Source organism: Haemaphysalis longicornis, unplaced genomic scaffold (assembly GCF_048455015.1).
Source record: "Haemaphysalis longicornis isolate Haplotype H1 unplaced genomic scaffold, Haemaphysalis longicornis Haplotype H1 scaffold_2, whole genome shotgun sequence".
In the NCBI taxonomy this organism is placed as follows: Eukaryota; Metazoa; Arthropoda; class Arachnida; order Ixodida; family Ixodidae; genus Haemaphysalis; species Haemaphysalis longicornis.
In genome coordinates, this window is record NW_027526295.1 from 1253475 (window position 1) to 1272357 (window position 18883).

Below are 18883 nucleotides of genomic sequence, written 5' to 3' on the forward strand. Positions count from 1 at the left end.
TCTTCAGCGAGTCGCAGCTTCTTTGAAGGGTTTTCGTTTTCCCGCGATCGTGCAACTTTACCTCCAGAAGTTGCTGATTTTAGTGTTCCCGCGTGGGCTGGCGATCATTCACGTGAGAAGTCAGCAGTGCTACTGCGGTTCAGCGACTGGTGCGGGTAGGGCGGCGGTGAACGGCTGATGCGGGCTGGTCCTCGGTTGGTGTTGGATAAGTATTCTTGTATCTCAGTAGGGCGCTGGCCGGTGTTGCGACCGAGCGGGGGCACCCGATCCTTTCCCCATGGCCTCCAACATACGATGGGTAGCGTGTATGGTGCGAGCGGCCAGCCGCTGTTGCAGCCGAAGAAGTCCAGAGCAGTAGGGTAACGTAACTGTTTACTTCATAGCGAGAGGCGAGCCGAAGCCAAAAAAACCTACAATGCCCTGACGGGCGAGGTTACAATACAGGACACGAGCAGAGCGACCACATGGATTCGCTGCTCAGACAGGAATGAATTTCAACGTTTGTGCTGCTTCCATTTATACCCAAAAAACACCCCCAAGAGTAACACGCCACGAAATCACAGATACACACACACTCTTTCCATAGTTCGTGAGTCACCCATGGCTTCGTCCCACATGGCGTCCGAGAGGCGGGGAGATAGTGTCCTTGAAAGGTGCTGGGGTCGCGCTACCAACTGCTGATCGCGCAGATAGCGAAACGTCTGAGTTGGGGAGGTCAAGGCGGGACTCACCGACGCGCAGGTGCCTGAAGGGTGTGGCGAACGTCATGAAGCATGCCTGGGCGTGCCGCCGGAGGCGCGTTGCAAAGCGAGGTGACTGACCCGGCATGTCGAGACACGAAAGTACGATTCACCGACACGCGGGCGCACGTGGTCGATTCCCACGTGGTGGCTGATGCGGGAAAATACGGCGGCGTTTGGCCGATTCGTAACAGCTTCTCCGCCGGGGGTCCGAGATCCCGATGGATAAGGGTCTGCAACCGTTGTCCGGAGGGATGCTTTCGCAGTGAAGTGCTCAGCAGACGCTCGACTCCAGGCCGGGGCTGTACGACACCGTGCTGGAGCTTCACTGGGCCGATCACTGGACGAGTAGTGGCTCCCCAAGAACGTCTCTGGATTGGTCAGGCAAGCAACAGAACAACACAGCAACACAACCGCATCGCCGGTAAGTGCGAAGACAAATCCTCACTGAAGATCTACCAGGCTTTTAGATGCGATAAAATACGCTAATAACTAACAACACTAGTTATATTTTAGCCCAGCAGTACTTTAGACAAGTGCACAAACTTGAAAGGTGACATTTCGCGTGATTGGAAATGTCCCACACACACAAAAAAAACGTAATCGTAAAGGGCGAAACCTGCTTCAGGAAAAAGAATGAACTTGAGAAAGTCAGGCGTCAACAGGCCACTTCTCACGCCGAGAGCTGCGATTTGAGCTCTCGTCAAGGCACTGAGCTTTTCCCTTTCTGTACCGCACTTTAGTTGCAGCCGTTCTCTCAACGCTGCGGTGACCGTGTGAAATGACACCGGTCGTCTTGTTCGACAAAGGTCAAGCGCGCGGAGGAGCAAGCGGGATTTTCCCCCGTTCATACGTTAGGCGCGCACTGCTTCTAGGCGGCGTTCCCTCGACGCGATGCGAGCTCACGGCTTTGCTCGCACTGATACACGCGCCACAATTACGCGCTGAAGTGTTTGCTACCTCCTCGTTGCTCGCCTTTTTACGAACGCGTTAGGCAAGCGAACACGGGAACGCGTTTGCGTTCTCTCCTCTAGGCTGGTCGGTTCCAGACTTCGGTTCAGCCACAGGCGACACCGGAACCTCAACTAGCTCAGCCGATGGTGGCCTATCGACGGGAGCATCAGCTGGGAGTGAAACGGGCACGACGAGCCCATTAGACACCTTGCAGTTCCCAACAGTCACTACCTCGTCGTCCCTCGCGCATTCAGCGACAACCTCGGCACGCGAAGACCGAAGCGTGTTTCCGTTTTCCTTCCTTCCTGCCAGAACCACACTACACCTAGGCTGCCCTGTCTCAAAAGACGGCTCAGTTGTCCGCGAACTGCGCGCGTTCGGGTCGACAGCCGTTTTCAAGGATTCCCGTGAACTAGCGCACTTCGAACATGGCGATGAAACATCTCCGCTCATCGTAGGGGCCTTACACACAGTGTACTTACCCTGCCCTCCGTCTTGAGCCTCTGGAAATACCCAATCAACGCTTTCTGTCTGAGTTTCGCCATTCCTCACAGAGGTGGCGACCCTATCGTTACTCGAGCTCTTCGCAGTGAGCCCAGCTGGTTCTTTCCTCGGCAGTTTCTCAAAATTGTACCCCTTTTCCCTTAACAGCTGATCCGACCTGTTCGAGAATAGGTACTTGTACTCCGGAAGTAGTTGTGGGGATACTGCTGCCTGCGTCACAAGTTCACCAAACAGACCTCCGATGCTGACCTTAGCAATCGGCAGACGAACGTTTCGTGCACCTACGGCTGGCTTCACCCAACACACTGCCCTGTTAGCTGATCCGGTTCAACGTACGAAGGGTGGACCATGTCTACCGTCGCCGCGGAGTCACGAAGAACTCGGCACGGTTTACCATTGACGACTAGCTCCCGTACGTACGGATCTAGAAACTGCCTGCTGTCCTCACTCTGATCTAGTACGTGAAAGACTAGTTTTCCCTTTTTACAACTGGCAGCAAAATGTCCCGTCTCGCCGCAGTTGTAACATGCAGCCTGTCTGCGTGCTTCGAAAGCTTTCTTTCTGCGCTGCTCCTCAGCGTCTGCTGCTCTCTCTTTGTTATCGTGGCCAGTTTCTCTATCCACGAGAACGACTTCGCTTGCCCCACTGCTTCCCGGGGAGCTCTGCCTTTAGGCCCTGACTTATCAGGCCTCGGCCTGAACTCTTTTTGGCCGTCTGTCGGCCCCTGCGCACCTCGACGTGCGACGAACTCGTCGGCTAGTTGAGCTGCCTGATCCACAGTTTTTACCCCTGGCCTATCTTGCACCCAGAGTCTCAGGTTCTCTGGTAGACGGCGGTAAAACTGCTCAAGACCGAAGCACTCAACTACTTTGTCGTGCTCTCCGAAAGCCTCTGCCTCTTTGAGCCACTCTTCCATATTTGCCTTCAGCTTGTAGGCGAACTCCGAGTACGACTCGCCTCTAGCTTTCTCGGCTTCACGGAACTTCTGGCGAAACGCCTCTGCTGACAGCCTGTACTTACGCAGGAGGCTCGACTTGACTTTCTGGTAGTCCTCCGCCTCCTCCTTTGGCAAGCGGGCCATCACGTCGGATGCCTCACCTGGCAAAAGCGTAAGCAGCTTTTGCGGCCATGAGTCTCGGCTAAACTGGGCCCTCTCACACGTACGCTCGAAGTTGACCAAAAAAAGACCGATGTCTTCTCCTACCTTGTAGGGTCACATTAGGTCACACATTCGCAACGTAGGTCGCTTAGTCGCCGCAGGCTGCACGCTGCTGCCACTCTGACGTCTAGTTCGAGACGCCTCGACGTCTAGACGCTTCATTTCCAGCTCATGCTGTCGCTCCTGTTCTCGCTTTCTATCTTCGCGTTCCTGTTCTCGCTTTCTTTCCTCGCGTTCCTCACGCTGGCGCACAGCCTCTGCCTCTGCAGCCTGACGTTTAGCGGTCTCCCTGCCATTGATCGTCTCAATGCACTCGGACAGCTCGTCATCGTCAGCCCCAACAGCGAGTATAGCCTCTATGAGCTCTGGCTTTCTCAGCGCGTCCGTAACATCCAAGCGCAACTATTTTGCAAGCTCCAACAACTGCGGTTTTTTCAACGCTTTCAAATTCATGGCCGGTCTAGAGTACTGCTTTCCCACTGTTCCAAAAAATGTTTTGCGCGAATAACCCACGCGACAAAAACAGACGCCCTACCAGCTATCCTCAGAAGCCTGGTAAAACTCAGTGAAGAAAAGTCCCGCACTCACCCTTGACCGCCGTGAATACTGCGAAGTCCGAAGCCGCCTTGACGTCTGTGGTGTTGGGTCTCGCACCGCTGGCTCCAGGTGTCACGAAGTTGTCATCCGACCGCTGCCAACCAGTTGTTGTGACCGAGCGGGGGCACCCGATCCTTTCTCCATGGCCTCCAACATACGATGGGTAGCGTGTATGGTGCGAGCGGCCAGCCGCTGTTGCAGCCGAAGAAGTCCAGAGCAGTAGGGTAACGTAACTGTTTACTTCATAGCGAGAGGCGAGCCGAAGCCAAAAAAACATACAATGCCCTGACGGGCGAGGTTACAATACAGGACACGAGCAGAGCGACCACATGGATTCGCTGCTCAGACAGGAATGAATTTCAACGTTTGTGCTGCTTCCATTTATACCCAAAAAACGCCCCCAAGATTAACACGCCACGAAATCACAGATACACACACACTCTTTCCATAGTTCGTGAGTCACCCATGGCTTCGTCCCACATGGCGTCCGAGAGGGGAGGAGAGAGTGTCCTTGAAAGGTGCTGGGGTCGCGCTATCAACTGCTGATCGCGCAGATAGCGAAACGTCTGAGTTGGGGAGGTCAAGGCGGGACTCACCGACGCGCAGGTGCCTGAAGGGTGTGGTGAACGTCATGAAGCATGCCTGGGCGTGCCGCCGGAGGCGCGTTGCAAAGCGAGGTGACTGACCCGGCATGTCGAGACACGAAAGTACGATTCACCGACACGCGGGCGCACGTGGTCGATTCCCACGTGGTGGCTGATGCGGGAAAATACGGCGGCGTTTGGCCGATTCGTAACACCGGGTAGGCGGCATTGCGCGTCGACGGATAACCCTCGCAAACCGACCCTCTTGTAGGGACAGCGACTGTAAATATGGTCGGCCTCTCCTCAGTGGTTGCAAAGCAGACGATTATCGGGGGTACGCCATACTTCTGTTTTCGGTGTATAGTTTTGGGCTGCGGGGGGTCGCGCTGGCGACAGTGGACGGTGGTACGGCGGTACGGCGGGGCTTCTTGACGACGAGTTGGAGCGGGGTGGGGTCGACAAACAGCCGCGGAGTAGGCCATTGGTTGTGGCTCGCGGGGTGCTTCCGATGGCGTAGAAATCCCCTGTGCGTGTTCCACTTCTTCTCGGATCACGTCGGTCAGGGAGGCGACTTGGGGTTGCGGCGTGGTTGCGAAAAGCCTGCCCAGTTCTTCGCCAACGACTGCGAGGATTGTTTCCGGTAAGTCTTCCGTCGCAAATCTAGGGGCGTTGACGGGGTTCACCAAAAACGCGTTGAGTGGTCGATCGTAAGGCCTCGGACGTATGCTCAGGGCCCTCTCAATCATCGAAGCCTCGTTCATGAACTCAGCGACAGTTTTGGGGGGTTGCGAATCAGTCCAGCGAAGAGCTCTTGTTTAACTCCCGGCATCAGAAGGCGCACCTTCTTCTCTTTTGACATTTCGGGGTCAGCTCGTCGGGACAGCATCCTCATTTCCTCAACGAAGACAACAACACCTTCGTTGGGGTGTTGGATTCGCGTCTGCGACAACAGCTCAGCACGTTCTTTCCGCACGACAGTTGGGAACGTTTCCAAAACTTCCGCTTTGAACATGGTCCATGATGTTAGCGCGCTCTCGTGATTTTCAAACCAGACTTGAGCAGAGTCTCCGAGGTAAAAAATTGGCCGCGTATCTACTCCTTTCGTTGCAAATGCCGTCAAAATACGATAGTCTTTATCGGCTTTTGCGAAGTAAATGCCTCCCTTCGCTTTCCCGCTCACCTCTCATGTTGTTCCTGTTGCGTCGCGCTCTTCCCAAGGTAAAGACGCCAAAGGTTTGCTTAAATCATTTTAAGTTTCCCCCGTTCGACTGCTCCAAACCGGGTGTCTCGATGCGAACACTGCCGTACGGCGAAGACGCGCGTTAATCGAGGCGGTCTGCTTCAACGTTTATAGAACCGCGTTTCCCTACTCCACGTGCGTTGCAAGCAGAACGTGGAACCTATCTAGTGGAACCTTGCGTAACTGTTGCCGGTCGATTACTTAAAATGGCGCCAGAAGCTATAGTGGCGCTGGCGACAGCAGGCGACGGCGGAGTGAATTCTTTTTCTGCAGTTGATGAAGTATTTAATTTCGCAAAAGTCAAGCATGTTTGATTTTTTTATAAAGGAACACTGCAAATATCACTTCTGTATTGATTTGTTGTCTCATATTTGCGCAATGTCTTGTTTTTCTTCAACAATGCTGACAAGAATGAACTTTACACCGGACATAGACGGGTATATTTAGCAGTGACTATATAAGACTATTTCGCAGGCATTGTTTTGCTTTGGCCGGGTGGCTGAATCTAGTCACAGACAGACAGACATTCAGACAGACCAAAATTTCTGGGTTTAAGTAGCCCAAGAAAGACTACCGTCTTTAAAAAACACTTCCCTCGGGGTTTCTTCATCATCCCATCGGGTGAAAATTCGGACGCGCTCCAGCGTCTCCTTACCAGGGTATCCTCGGAATGATGGGGTCTCCCCAGGTTGCAGCAGAACGACGGGAGGATTGACTTGGTTGACCTTGGTGCTGGTGGCGACGTCTTCCTCCTTCACTTTCTGCGGTAGTAGACCAAGCTCAAGTTGGAGGCCTTGCTGTCGGCGGCTGGTACGAGCGGGGCTTGCTTGGGGACTTCCAGATGGTTTTGGGTGCATGCACCCTGTACCTGTACCAGATGTCGCGAAGTCAAAGACTACGCAGTTGTCTTCAAGGCAAACAAGTTTATTGGAGCAGAGTTGTGCTCCCCTAACAACTCAAAGAATATACAGGCGGCGAAGCAGCAGTCAACAAAGTGACGTGTGCAAGCGAGCGTCGGCGAGTCGAATCCCAGCGCGTCTGCTCTGCAGGCTTTTAAATGCAGAGCATTTCAGTAACTCACGATGTCACCCGCGTTGGCGTCCGTAGTCCGCGTCCGCATCGCTCCCCCTACACTATATAAAAAAATAATACTTGCCGGCGCCAGGTTTCGATCCTACGACTCTGCGGGCGGAACGCAAGGTGCACGGCACTCTACCAACTGAGCCACAAAGCCGACACAGAATGGAAGGTTACGAACGTGCCTTATATCCTTGACTCATTCAAACTACGTCAAGAAGCTGCGGATACAACGCATTCACTACCACCAACTCCCCAAACACTAAATTTACGATAGTAAACTCAAAATGTGGCCGTGCAACGCTGGCACGTGCGGGCAGAAAAGCACAAAGAGAACTGAACTCCCGCTGGCGCAGTTTCAGGCAGGGGGCGCGCGAGCACTGCGCAGGCGGGAAGTTTGAATCGCATGGGGTGGTAGCAGTAAGCCGATAACGGCGCTACAGCCCATTATGGCGAACCACTGCTCTGCACTTCCGACAGCTTTCACATTGAGTGGAACGGCTTTAATTTTTTATCTTTCGGCGCGCGTGGTTCTGGAACCATGGATTTACATTCATAACATTATAGATCACGGAATATTGTTCTAGGCTATTGGCGTAGGGCGAAACAGTCTCCTTATCTGAAAGAGATAGCCCGTGCGGCATAAAAATGAAGAACGGAACACGCGCTTCGTTTGGGACACAGATAACAAAGCCGGGCGCGGCGGAGCAGTGAAAACAAACAGTAAATAAACAAACCCATACATGGTTCGCGGCAATATAGACGCAGGCTGCCGTTTCACGCTATTGAGATAAAAAAAGTTTACGCACCTTTCACTGGCGGTGCGAAAAGGTAGTTTTTCAAGCTCATTGTTGCTCTCGCGACTCAAACTCGCTCCTCGACTCGCTCCAGCTCTGATAATAATAGAGCAGACTATCAATTCAAGCTACTCATATAAAAAAATTACGCAGGTTGCACTGCTGGCGCGAAAAGGTAGCTTTTCAAGCTTTTTGTTGCTCTCGCGGGCTCAAACTCGCTCCTAGACTCGCTGCAGCTCTGATTATACCCAAGTAGTGACTCTTGTTCCGCACGCGAATGCGGTCCCAGAACTGTTCGACGTCATCGAACGTCCTGTGTTCTAGGCAGTCGTGCATCTCTTCGTAGAGGTACTTCAGCTTTTGAATGTGCTTGCTGTCGTGTTGGTCTCCTCTTTCGTCGTCTAAATCTTCTTCGTCGGGTAAATGTTGCTGCTGACGATCGCGCACGGTGTCGAATGGAGAGACTTCGTCTTACGCGCCTGAACCAGCTATATCTGCGGAAACTGGAAGTCCTTCCCGTTGGTTATGGCAAAGCAGAGAAATACGGGCACTACCTTCTACTCGAGCCATGACCAAGTAGTGGCGAAACATGTTACGCGACGGGAGGACGGAAGACACGCACCATGACAAATGAAGTAATGACTTAATGGGCGGCCGTATTAGCACGAGCACTCGTAGTGTGTGCTTTTCTGTTCGTCGTCTTCTTGTACATCCGGTGGACATGGCACAGTACTTTTAACCGAGTATTGAAATGAAAATTGGCTGCTTTGAAATGAATATTGGTATGCTCACAGCACCATATAAGCCACAATTAACTTATTTGTGTGGGCCACCAATCACGCGTCCGTGCCAAACATTCCATTTAAAGAAAAACTGGGATATGAATCGTACACCGACTGCTTTACCCGTCTGAAACGTAACATCTGCACACTTAAGCAACATAAAATATGGTCCCCGAGCATTGCCAAGAAAGTTGCCAAATCATTGTTGTAACATGGGTACTTGACGAAACATTTTGATATCGGATATGGACATCAAAGAAGTGGGTTAAGGCCAATGGTTAATCAGCATACCTCTGTACTGGCGAGCAATCTATCTGCTTGCTGCGGAAACGGGATGTAGATAATTAGCAGAAGCAGATGAAAATATTACTAGCTAGTAGTTTTCAACAATGCATACATGCGCTCTGTGGCTGAATGGCACTGCAGGAGCATATACGGGCAGTACAATAGGAGCAAAATGCATTAAGCCTATAATGCTCATCATGAACAGAAGAGGGCATTAATTGAACATTCATTATTTTTCCTACCTTCCTTTGAAAGTAGTGCAGTCACTAAATATAGATAGTTTCTACGTTTCTAAAAAAAAGATATTGGAAAGAGGCATACTTTGGCTCGAAGGCCGCGGGATCTTTACAGGGATTTATGGTGTTCAGCCATGCAGGAGAAAACAGACGAGCATTTTCTCGCATAATAACTTTTATTCAGCGCTCAACTTGATTAAGCACTCATTCAGCAGCATTTTGTACATCGCATTACCACAATGAAGTTGCACTGAATAACGAATGTATTTACGGCTTACGTACGTTTCGGACTCGTTTAGTAAATGTATACAGCCCCATCGGGTGGATGAAGTGACTGTGTCACGTGAAATAAGCTCTTTGTTCAAGAGAAAGCCCACAACAGCTAGTTGCTTGTATTACATGTTGTCTGGAATGTTGAAGCAGTGCAATCGGTAAGTTAAAAAGTAGTTAGAGTGGAAACGTACCAGGGGCCACGGCAGTAAACCGCCGCAAAGCAAAATAAGCAAAATTGAAGCCGTTCCACTGAATGTAAAAGCTGTCGGAAGTGCATAGCGGTGATTTGCCATAATGAGCGGTGGCTCCGTTATAAGCTCACTGCTACCACCCATCACGATCTTCACCGCCCTCTCCCACTCCTTTCTTGATGAGTATGCAATTCAAATTTCCCGCCTTCGCAGTGCTCGCGCGTGCCCTGCCTGAAACTGCACCCGCAAGAGTTCTGTTCTTTTTGTGCTTGCTTTAATTTCGTGTGCTGAAGCTGTTTTGCGTCATTTCGAACGCGTAATTTTTAGATGCGAAGCATCTCATGCTTGGGCTGTGTCCCTCCCTCCCTCGTCGTTGTCCGCCGTTCGCACCCCCACTGCGCATGCCTGGCCAGGCACCGCTGATGATGATTGTGGCAGGATGCCCCTAGGGGTTGGCCATGCAAACAATCCATCAGAAGATAGCTTCGCGTGCAACCACCGTCGTCATCTTCACGTAAGGGAACACTGAGTAGTATGCGAGGCATTCCTCCTCTCCTCTCCGAACTCCTCTCCTCTCCGGGATTGCGCAACGAATGGCAACACCTGCGGCTCCGCGCGCGATAATGAGAAGCAGTTTAGGGTTAGAGACGCGATGGTAGCCGCTGCATACTCCGCTGGGGGCGCCACTGTAGCTCGGCGGTATAAATGACGCGCGCGCGCGCTCCGCTCCCCTCATTCTCCTCCCGCAACGCCGCGATCGAACTGACAACTAATGGGAACTTGAGTCGACCCCATGGCTGCTTTGCATATACTCAGGGTTCCCCTACGGGAAGATGGTGAAATTTTTTTCTTGCGCTGCTGGAGCCTTTCAACGTTATTTCGAACGCATAATTATTTGTTCTTGGGCGGCTGGAGACTTTTTGCGGCATTGGGAACGCGCATTTTTTTTATGTTGGGTGCCGGCAACCTTTCTGCGTCATTTCGAATGCGCCATTTGTTTCTTCCGCGGCTGCTTTTTTCGGTCACTATCGTAAAAAACAACCCGAGAGCGTTTCTAACTAAATGAACGGGAGCGCACAGGTTACATGCACAGATTTTGCCTGAAATGTACTTTCATTTTTATTTATGCTAAACAGCGGGGAGATACATCACAAACGCCAGCAGCTCACGAGATTCGAACGGTTATGACTATTTAAACCACCTGGTATTCGAAGCCTCAGCTTGACTCCCGGACGACGGTACACCAGGCTCTACTCGCCGCACCCCCTGATTCCGGTAGTCACTTGACGTCGTCCATTGGCGAGCAACGACGACAAAGCAACCTCGTAAAGTGCTCTGCACTCGAAAGATCTTATGGCGTTCGCTTTTTTTAAGGCGCCTCAAGGCCGACAAAACGCCTGGGTAACTGCCTCAGAAGACGTTGGTATGTTCCGCATTTTCCTTCCGAATATGGTTACGAGTGAATTACACAAAGTGGAAATACATAATAGACCGCCACTTAACAAATACTCAACGAACAAAATAAATGCGGGACAAGGTCAAGCAATAGAGCAACTTCACCTTGCGGAGTGTGGCTCCTCGGGATATTGGCCTAAGGGCAGCCGCCACTGAAGGCGACGGCGAACAGCTGATTTCCCGTGCAGTGTCTACAAGAAGTCCTTCCCGCCGGTTTCCGCACAATTTGTGCAACACCCCCTCATTGCTCCGAATGAGCGACTCACATGACCAACAAACAGTGAAGCGTAAAGTTATACAGACAGGATACTCTTCGCAAGTCCTAAATGACACTTATTAGCGCTTATCGCAGTACTAGCGTGTCGCGGTCAGTTGCTTTCTCGCTACGCCTGCGGCATGGCAGCGGCGGAACAGAAAGGAAACATGCCGACATCAGAGGGCAGCAGCGGCGTGGCGGCCCCAACGCCGCCTTTTCTGCTGCCCGTGGATCATTTTGAGGCACGTGACGGCGACCAGCGAATGTGATCGTGCGAGGCGAATGGAAATCAAAGGCCCAATTCTGGTTCCACAGGGATTTACGTGGGAACCACTATTTGGACGAGTAGTTGCTGTGAGATGGCGTAAGAGCTGAGCAACTCAGCCTCCCATTGCTCTTGAGTCCTGATGATGAATGATCAATCAGGTGAGTGAGGTTTCGGTGGGCATGCCCATATGATGTGTTGTAGAGTAGCTTTGTCTGCGCACCACTTCAATCTGTAGGAATATGTGCCTGGGAAATATCGGTTGTAGAGAACGGGGTTCGGGAAGGTGCTTTAGTGTCTTTGTGTCCACGCAACCGGCTGCCATCTGTTGAGGGAAGAGGGTGGTGCAGGGAACTTGAGGCGGCTTAGCCTGCAGTGGTGGGTAATCTCCCTCTACGTAACCAGCCTGTCTCTGCTCCCCGTGAACTCAGTCTCCGTCGAGGTCAGCCTGATTGCCGAAATCTCGGTCTATCTATTGAACCAGTTTATCCCTGGCAGGTACGAGTGTGCTGGTGTCAATTCAAGGCCAGCAGGCCTGTATCTGCTGCCAATACAGGCCAAAAGAGTTTCGGCCGCTGGCGGGGATACGCTTCCCGGCAGGAAGTTTATGATAGCTGTCTGGGAGACAGCTATCATAAACTACAAAAAAAATACAATAATTCGTTATTTTCCACAGTTGTCTATGAGCTAGCAGTTTGCTCGAAAAACTTAATGATCTGATTTGTATATAGATGGACCAAGATAACATTGTGCTTACCCTCTCCGTCGATATACGGAAGGCTTTTGACACACCTAATCCTCAAATGTTACTATATAAATATTACAAATGTGAGTGAAAAGGTTTGTAGCCTCGAAAACGCGGTAACGAGAATAAAAAACCAAAAGGCGCCATTCCCGAACTAGTAATCACCACTCCACCTTTCAGTATAACGTCCTGGAAAGGGGCGGGAAGTGGGCTCAAATCCCGTCAACGGCGGCCGCTTTTCTGATGGAGACGAAAAGTGAACTCGCCCATGTGTTGGAGACTTTGGCGCACGTTAAAGATCCCCAGGTAATCAAAATTACTCCGGCGCCCTCCACTGTGGCACGCATCATCGACTGCGAAGTGCTGGCGCATTAAACCTCATAATCAGTCAAATTTGGAAAGCGGACCAGAATGCAATGCGTGACGTGATGTGGGAATGACATATAAACACAGTTCTTTCTCAATAATAAATTTTAGTTGGAATAGCCACCTTGTCTGTCTTGTTCGCTTCTTCTCGTGTCCACATTTTTTCTTGGTAATTTTTCGGCGGTTGTGCGTGTGCGCGCGCGAAAGCACAGGTTGAAATCGAGGTTTCATCTATCCATCGATACTTATCCTGGGGAGCACCAGCGTAACAGAGAACACCTTGGGTTCGTAACGTGTTTCGGCGTTTGACGTGGACCTTTTCGTGTTCCGCCACGGTGAAATGCGGCAAACACATGATCCAGCCAGATTTACTAATGCTCTCAAAGGTTATTGTGGAATAGATTCCTTCGCCACTGGGATAGTCTGTGGGCCATCATGGCTTGAATAAGAGTGGGGAACGGTGACAGAGTCGCAGCTTCCTCCAGCTCAGTGTGATGAAACAGAAGAGCTGGTGTTTTCTTGTAACCGTAAAAAATGTAATAGCAACGTGGTAGCGAACATTTTTGTCGTAGTATAACCGACCACTGCTTTAGAACCATTATTACTTCACGCTAAGTGTGTTTAATGTCAAACACAAAATAAACTAATTCAATTTATCTTTGGTCCAAGCCAGACTTTGTTGTGCTTCACAGTCAGTCCGTGTGAAGCTTTCGTTTAGACTCGCTTCGTGGGGAATTGAACACACGCTCACTTTTACAACCACTAATACTTGCCCGACTAGATTGTGCTTCTACATAAAGTCTGCTTATGTTGTTGGAAATAAAGAATGAGATGGGCGCAGGCAGGGTGCGATAGCGGTAAAGAAGAAGACGAAGCTGCGCCCACTGCCTCGCTGAGAGAGTGTTCCATGACCACCACGAGAACCGGACGTGTGGGGCCTGAGTTCAGTGCTTGATCTGCCATACACCTTTCGTTTCGGAGAAGACACATATGAATAGGTTTTCGAAGGGGTGGCTGTGGGCCCATTTGAAGACAGTGGTGGTGAGGTGGGAGTGCGGTCTTGCGGGAGTTGAAGACAAGTTGGATTTGGGACTCCATTATTGTAGGCATACGTATTCGTGCTTCAATGTGATCTAGACGCTGTTCAAATGGAGAGGTACTCGGCAAGAAGCATTCGCCGGAGAGGGGAGCTGACCCGTAGCGCTACAATACTCGTGCTATACCGCTGTTCATCAAGAATTGTGTTTTGAGTGTGAGGGCTGGGGTATCGACTCAGTGAGGGCTTATCAGAACTGAAGGGTCCTTTTGTGGGGGGGTCAATGTGAGATATTGTGTGAAGTTGGGAGAAAACCAGATGGGGTGGTGGAGATCGGCATTCAAGGCTTCGAAACGAGGAAAGTGCGGAGCTGCATAATTACGAATGTACTTTTATTCAGTTTTTTCAACTGCCTACACGCCTGTTACGTGTTAGCACCGAGACGTTATCCCATTAAAACAGAGCAGCGGTGTTAAGGTATTGCTTAGAAATAATGGGCGTTCAACCAACAAAAAGTACAGAAACAGTAACGGATTACAAGAAACGTCGTGACGCCTAGTGAGTACTGTGCATGTCTTCTAGGGCGTACAGCCATAAACACCTGTCTTGGGTATAGTGTCTTTGAATAGTGTTTCGTAGGATGACTGCACGTCACGTGGTTTACGTCGTTTTCCTGTTAAGAATACGAAATCAGACGTACAATAAGTCTTAAAGTAAGTCTCACGATGTAGAGAGACATTTTGTTTGGTTTTACGTCACTTTGAGCAGCCACCGAAACCACTCACGACTTCCGCCGCAAAAATGGTAATTTCATCTGAGGGGAGCTTAGGGCCCCGACACATGATGTCTGTTTTCAAGGGCGTTAAGCAAAAATAATTCTTTCAGCTGTAATAAAGACTTAGCCTTTTTTTTTTTCAATTTCATCGTACTTCGAAACGCACATATATAGGGAACTGAATTCTTCTCCCTAAGCTAGCCTCAGAGTTCTTGATCTGGTGTCAAGAGAGGGCTCAACGCTAGGAGGCGGGAAGACTACCTTCGAAGGTTTTCATCCGCTCCAAAGCAAAGTGAAGCCTTGTCGCAACGGACTCGCCCAGGAACAAAACGCGTTTCGTTTTGTCGACGTCTATGTTTCGGCGCGACCAATCTCTCGCTTCAATTTCGGCCCGTCCACCCGTATCGCTCAGCCTTTGTGTATTATTACACTAAAGAATCGCATTAGTTAGAAAAGATGATGGGCTTTTGAAGCGAAATGCGGTGTACAGCGCCGAAGGGGACCGAAAAAAGGCTTACTCGTGCTCAAGATCTTTTTCATCTTCCCGGCCTGTAATAGCTAGACGGCGTGAGAAGGCTGTGTATCCTGTCTCAATACTGCATGTTTTTTCTCCGCGCAAGGGAAGAAGACTCCGAAATTCAATAGGAGAATGTTCTTTCGAAAGGAAAGAACATACATTGAGTAAAGCTTGAGTTTTGGCCGTTTGTTTGCATGACATATCAGTGAAAACAGGGCTGGGACGGTGACGAAAGAAAGAGACCGTCGGGCGCTAACAACTGCGCGTATTTTTGCGGTTGGCAATATGTAGAGAAAAGGATGAGTGACGTCGCAACCATAAGACAAGAAAAAATATAATTGGGGGAAAACAGGAAATAAAAGTATATAAAAAAGATTAACAGTACATATAACTAGAAAAAGATGCGCACAACGCTGTAGGCCACACCACTCCGACACTACAATCACTGGCAAGCGCCGTCAATGTATTCCAGTTTCTTCTGTAGCAGCGCCTCACACAGGGCCGACTGAACTAAGTTTCACCCCTCTTTGCTATCATGTAAGCCCCAAATACATCACGCGTGCGCGAAAGCATTTGTGCATGACTACTTTATTCTATCTTCTTTATGGTTGCGTCGTCCTGCATGCTTTTTCTATATATTGCAGACCGCAGTAAATATACGCGCTCGTTAGTCGGCGTCTGTACGGTCTCTTTCTATCGCCGCCACATGTCGGCTGTTTGCTCCAAAAAAATATTACACCATCTCCCCGAAGGGAACTATGTGGTGATGCAAAGCATCTCGGAGTTCCCTTTATTTTCACTTCTGTTGGCTACACACATCACGTGAATGTTTTGGGAACTCCGAGGCAGCTGTGTCCGAAGCTCTGTACCAAGAACTCGCGCTTGAAGCGTTAGTGGGCGCCGACCGTCGCGCGCGCGGCGGCTTTCGCTGCGTGATCGCGTTGACGAACGGCATCCGGGTCCGCTTGGCGACATTGGCGTTTCGAAGCGGCTTCTCGTTCTCGAAGCGAGGAATCCGCTGCGCGGCGTCGACGTTTCGAAGCGCTGTCGCGTTGCCCAACACCATCTGGATCCGCTGCTTCGGGTCGACGTTTCGAAGCGCTGTCGCGTTGCCGAACCGCATCCGGATCCCTTTGGCGACGTTGGCGCGTCGAAGCGGCTTTGCGTTCTCCAAGCGCGAGATCCGCTTGTCGACGCTGGCGTTTACGTCTACCATCAGGACCTCTCCTCTGTGCAGCCTTGTCTTCAGAGGTGCTCGCGGTTCTGGTAGTGGACTGGTTGGCGCTGGTTGAAGGTGTGCCGGCCAGTTCGCTGCCAGTATTGTTGGCGTCCATTGAGCTCATCGGACGGCGCAGCGTGTCTCAACCGAAGCAGCAACTCAGGCAGCGGTGCGCGGACCGGGTTTATTATATAGAGCAGATGGAGTGGAGAGAAGGAGATGAGAGAGGACACGTTCATGCGCGCTTATCGCGCAGCTGGCGTGGAGAGGGGAAGTGGAGGAGCAGCGCGCGCGCTATCGCACAGCTGGTGGGGAGAGGGGAAGAGGTGCGGACAACGGACGGACGCAGGACATAGCCCCGAGCAAGAGATGCTTCGCATATAATATCGACTATACGCGCTGAATTGTATAATGAAGAAAGGGCCCCCTTGTGGAAACGAACAAAAGACCAGCGCTGCTGTAGACCTTCTTCCGTATAATACTTCAACGCTATTCTAAGTTGCGACGCATGGCTTGTATGAGTTGCTAGCAATATTTCTTAGGAGTGAAGAACACGATTATACGAAGTGAAAATAAAACAGACCGGGTGTTTTTTGCGCACAAGTTTTCATCTGACGGCCCCGGAGTAAATGTGCCGATACACTGTTTTTCTCTTCTGATTTTTGTTCACTCATTCATTCATTCTCCAAGTAGTTTGTGCGTTCAAGAATTGTTTTTTTAACAGGTCAAACACTTCCAAGACCACGGGCTAAACGCTAAATTACCGGACGTGGTCCCTCTACCTCTGTAGTTACAAAGGCGTTTCTATATAGCGTAAAGAAAACAAAACCTTATTCAATTTCATCCAATGCGTTTCTTCACACGTTTACTCTTTAAAGCAAATCAGTGAAGGTAAGACACCAAGCTATGCAGTTTTTATGTTACAACCGATGAATTCATGTGCACTATCGAAATTACTCTGTGATCGGTAACATGAACGATATTAACCACAAAACTGTCCCAGTGCCAGCATCACAAATCATAAAATACAACATGAATTGCTGTAGCGCAAACCTGGTAACTTCAATACCTTGTAGAAAGTTCTCTTTACTTGATTTTTAGGAAACCATGACGTCTATGTATTTGTACGTGTCTAATACAAAATTGTGATATTGAAGCCTTAACTTTCGTTCTTTCCGGCGTTAGCCTCTGTTTTTGACCTGTTCGTTATGAGGAATCGTAATCTCTATAGACTAGGCTTGTTGAATACACCCTGACGAACCGCGCTTCACAACAACGCTCCATAGCAGCAAAGAAACTGGTACAAATGGACGAATTCAGCGAATGGCGAGGCCCAGTTGTCTGTTTGCGTAAAAAAAACAGTCTGCGCAGGCGCAACACCGGAAGGCGTGCATTTGCGCTGTTTTCCGTACGCAGGTGCTATTTGCACACCGGTCCTTGTCAGTCGCTCATTCAAACAGGCTTCTTTGCCAGAAATGGCGCAGCTCACCTGCGGCCATTCCTGAGAGAGTGGCGAAGCAATATCAAGTGATCAGGCAAGCGAGTTTTTATATGGCGTGTTTTAAAAACGCAGGTGAGTTTCTGGGTATTTATACCACAGTTTTCTGAGAATCTCTTTTCCCATGAGCCTTGTTGGCGGATGTGGTGATAGCGCCTATGCCGCGTATCGTGTGCGTGTGTTATCTGCTGCTTTCGCCCCGACGCGCCACGTGCGGTTGGTACGTGACGTCACTGGTCACATGTGTGTTTGTTATATATGTGCGCTGGTGGCATGGAATAAAGGTTGCCATTATCTCGCCCGCATCGTCGGCGGCTCTGCCCCTTTCCCGGTTCTTGCGGCAGCCCGGTTGTGCTCGGCCTACTTCTAGGCCGCAACACGACATGGTGTCAAAAGATGGCGTCTTCTGATATTCAAGGGGCGTCGCACCAATCTTCAAGCGCCGCCACGTCAGAAGACAAAGGAGTCAAGCCATTCCACGGCATGTTCGCTGTTCCAGCTCCGCCAACGTTCGACCGGACATCCGAATGGCCTTCTTGGATCCAGCTTTTCGATGACTACCGCTTTGCCTTGGGCTTAAACGAGCGAAGTGAAGAAGCACAAGTCCGGACTCCGCTTTATACGATGGGAAGGCAAGACAGAGCAATCTTCTAAACTTTCGCTTTATCTGCAGAGCAACAGAAGCAGTACGAAGTCGTCGAAAAGAAGTTTGACAACCACTTCCTGTCCACACGGAACCTAGTTTATGAGAGCGCATGTTTTCACCGACGCATTCAACAACCTAGCGAATCAGTCGACCAATTAATTACTGCGTTGCACACGCTGCCGGACCGGTGCGACTACCAGGAAAAGGAACGCATGATCCGCGACAGGTTTGTCGTCGGCCTTAGTGATGCGAAGCTCTCCGAGTCGCTACAAATGGATGCAAATTTGACACTCGCCAGTGCTTTGGCAAAACCTCGCTTGAAGGAGACCGTCCAACGACAGCAGCAGCAGCTGCGAGAAACCAGCGACGAACCTTCGGCAGTGGCAGCCAGCAACCTGGAAAGAGATAAAAACGTTGCAGTGGTGTGTCGGAAAAAGGCTGCAGGCGACCGAAAGAAGGTACAACTTCTGATCTCCGTATGAACAAGGGGGCGTATTTTGTCGGCGTGGTGCACGGGGAGCACTCTAATTCTCAGCATGCTCAGGTCGTCAGAAACGACACTCCGGTGTTCGCTAAACTGTACTAGGGTGCAGAAGTTTCCGTGGTACCCTCAAGGTTTCCTGGATTGCCTACCAGGTTATACAAGTGCGACATAACCTTAACAGGGCCCGCGAATGAGCCACTCT

At 50.5% G+C, this 18883-nt stretch overlaps 1 pseudogene; it reads left to right on the forward strand.

The window, feature by feature from the left end:
- Positions 1-17792: 17792 nt before the first annotated feature.
- Positions 17793-18679, forward strand: LOC144166937 (uncharacterized; annotated as a pseudogene).
- Positions 18680-18883: the final 204 nt, after the last annotated feature.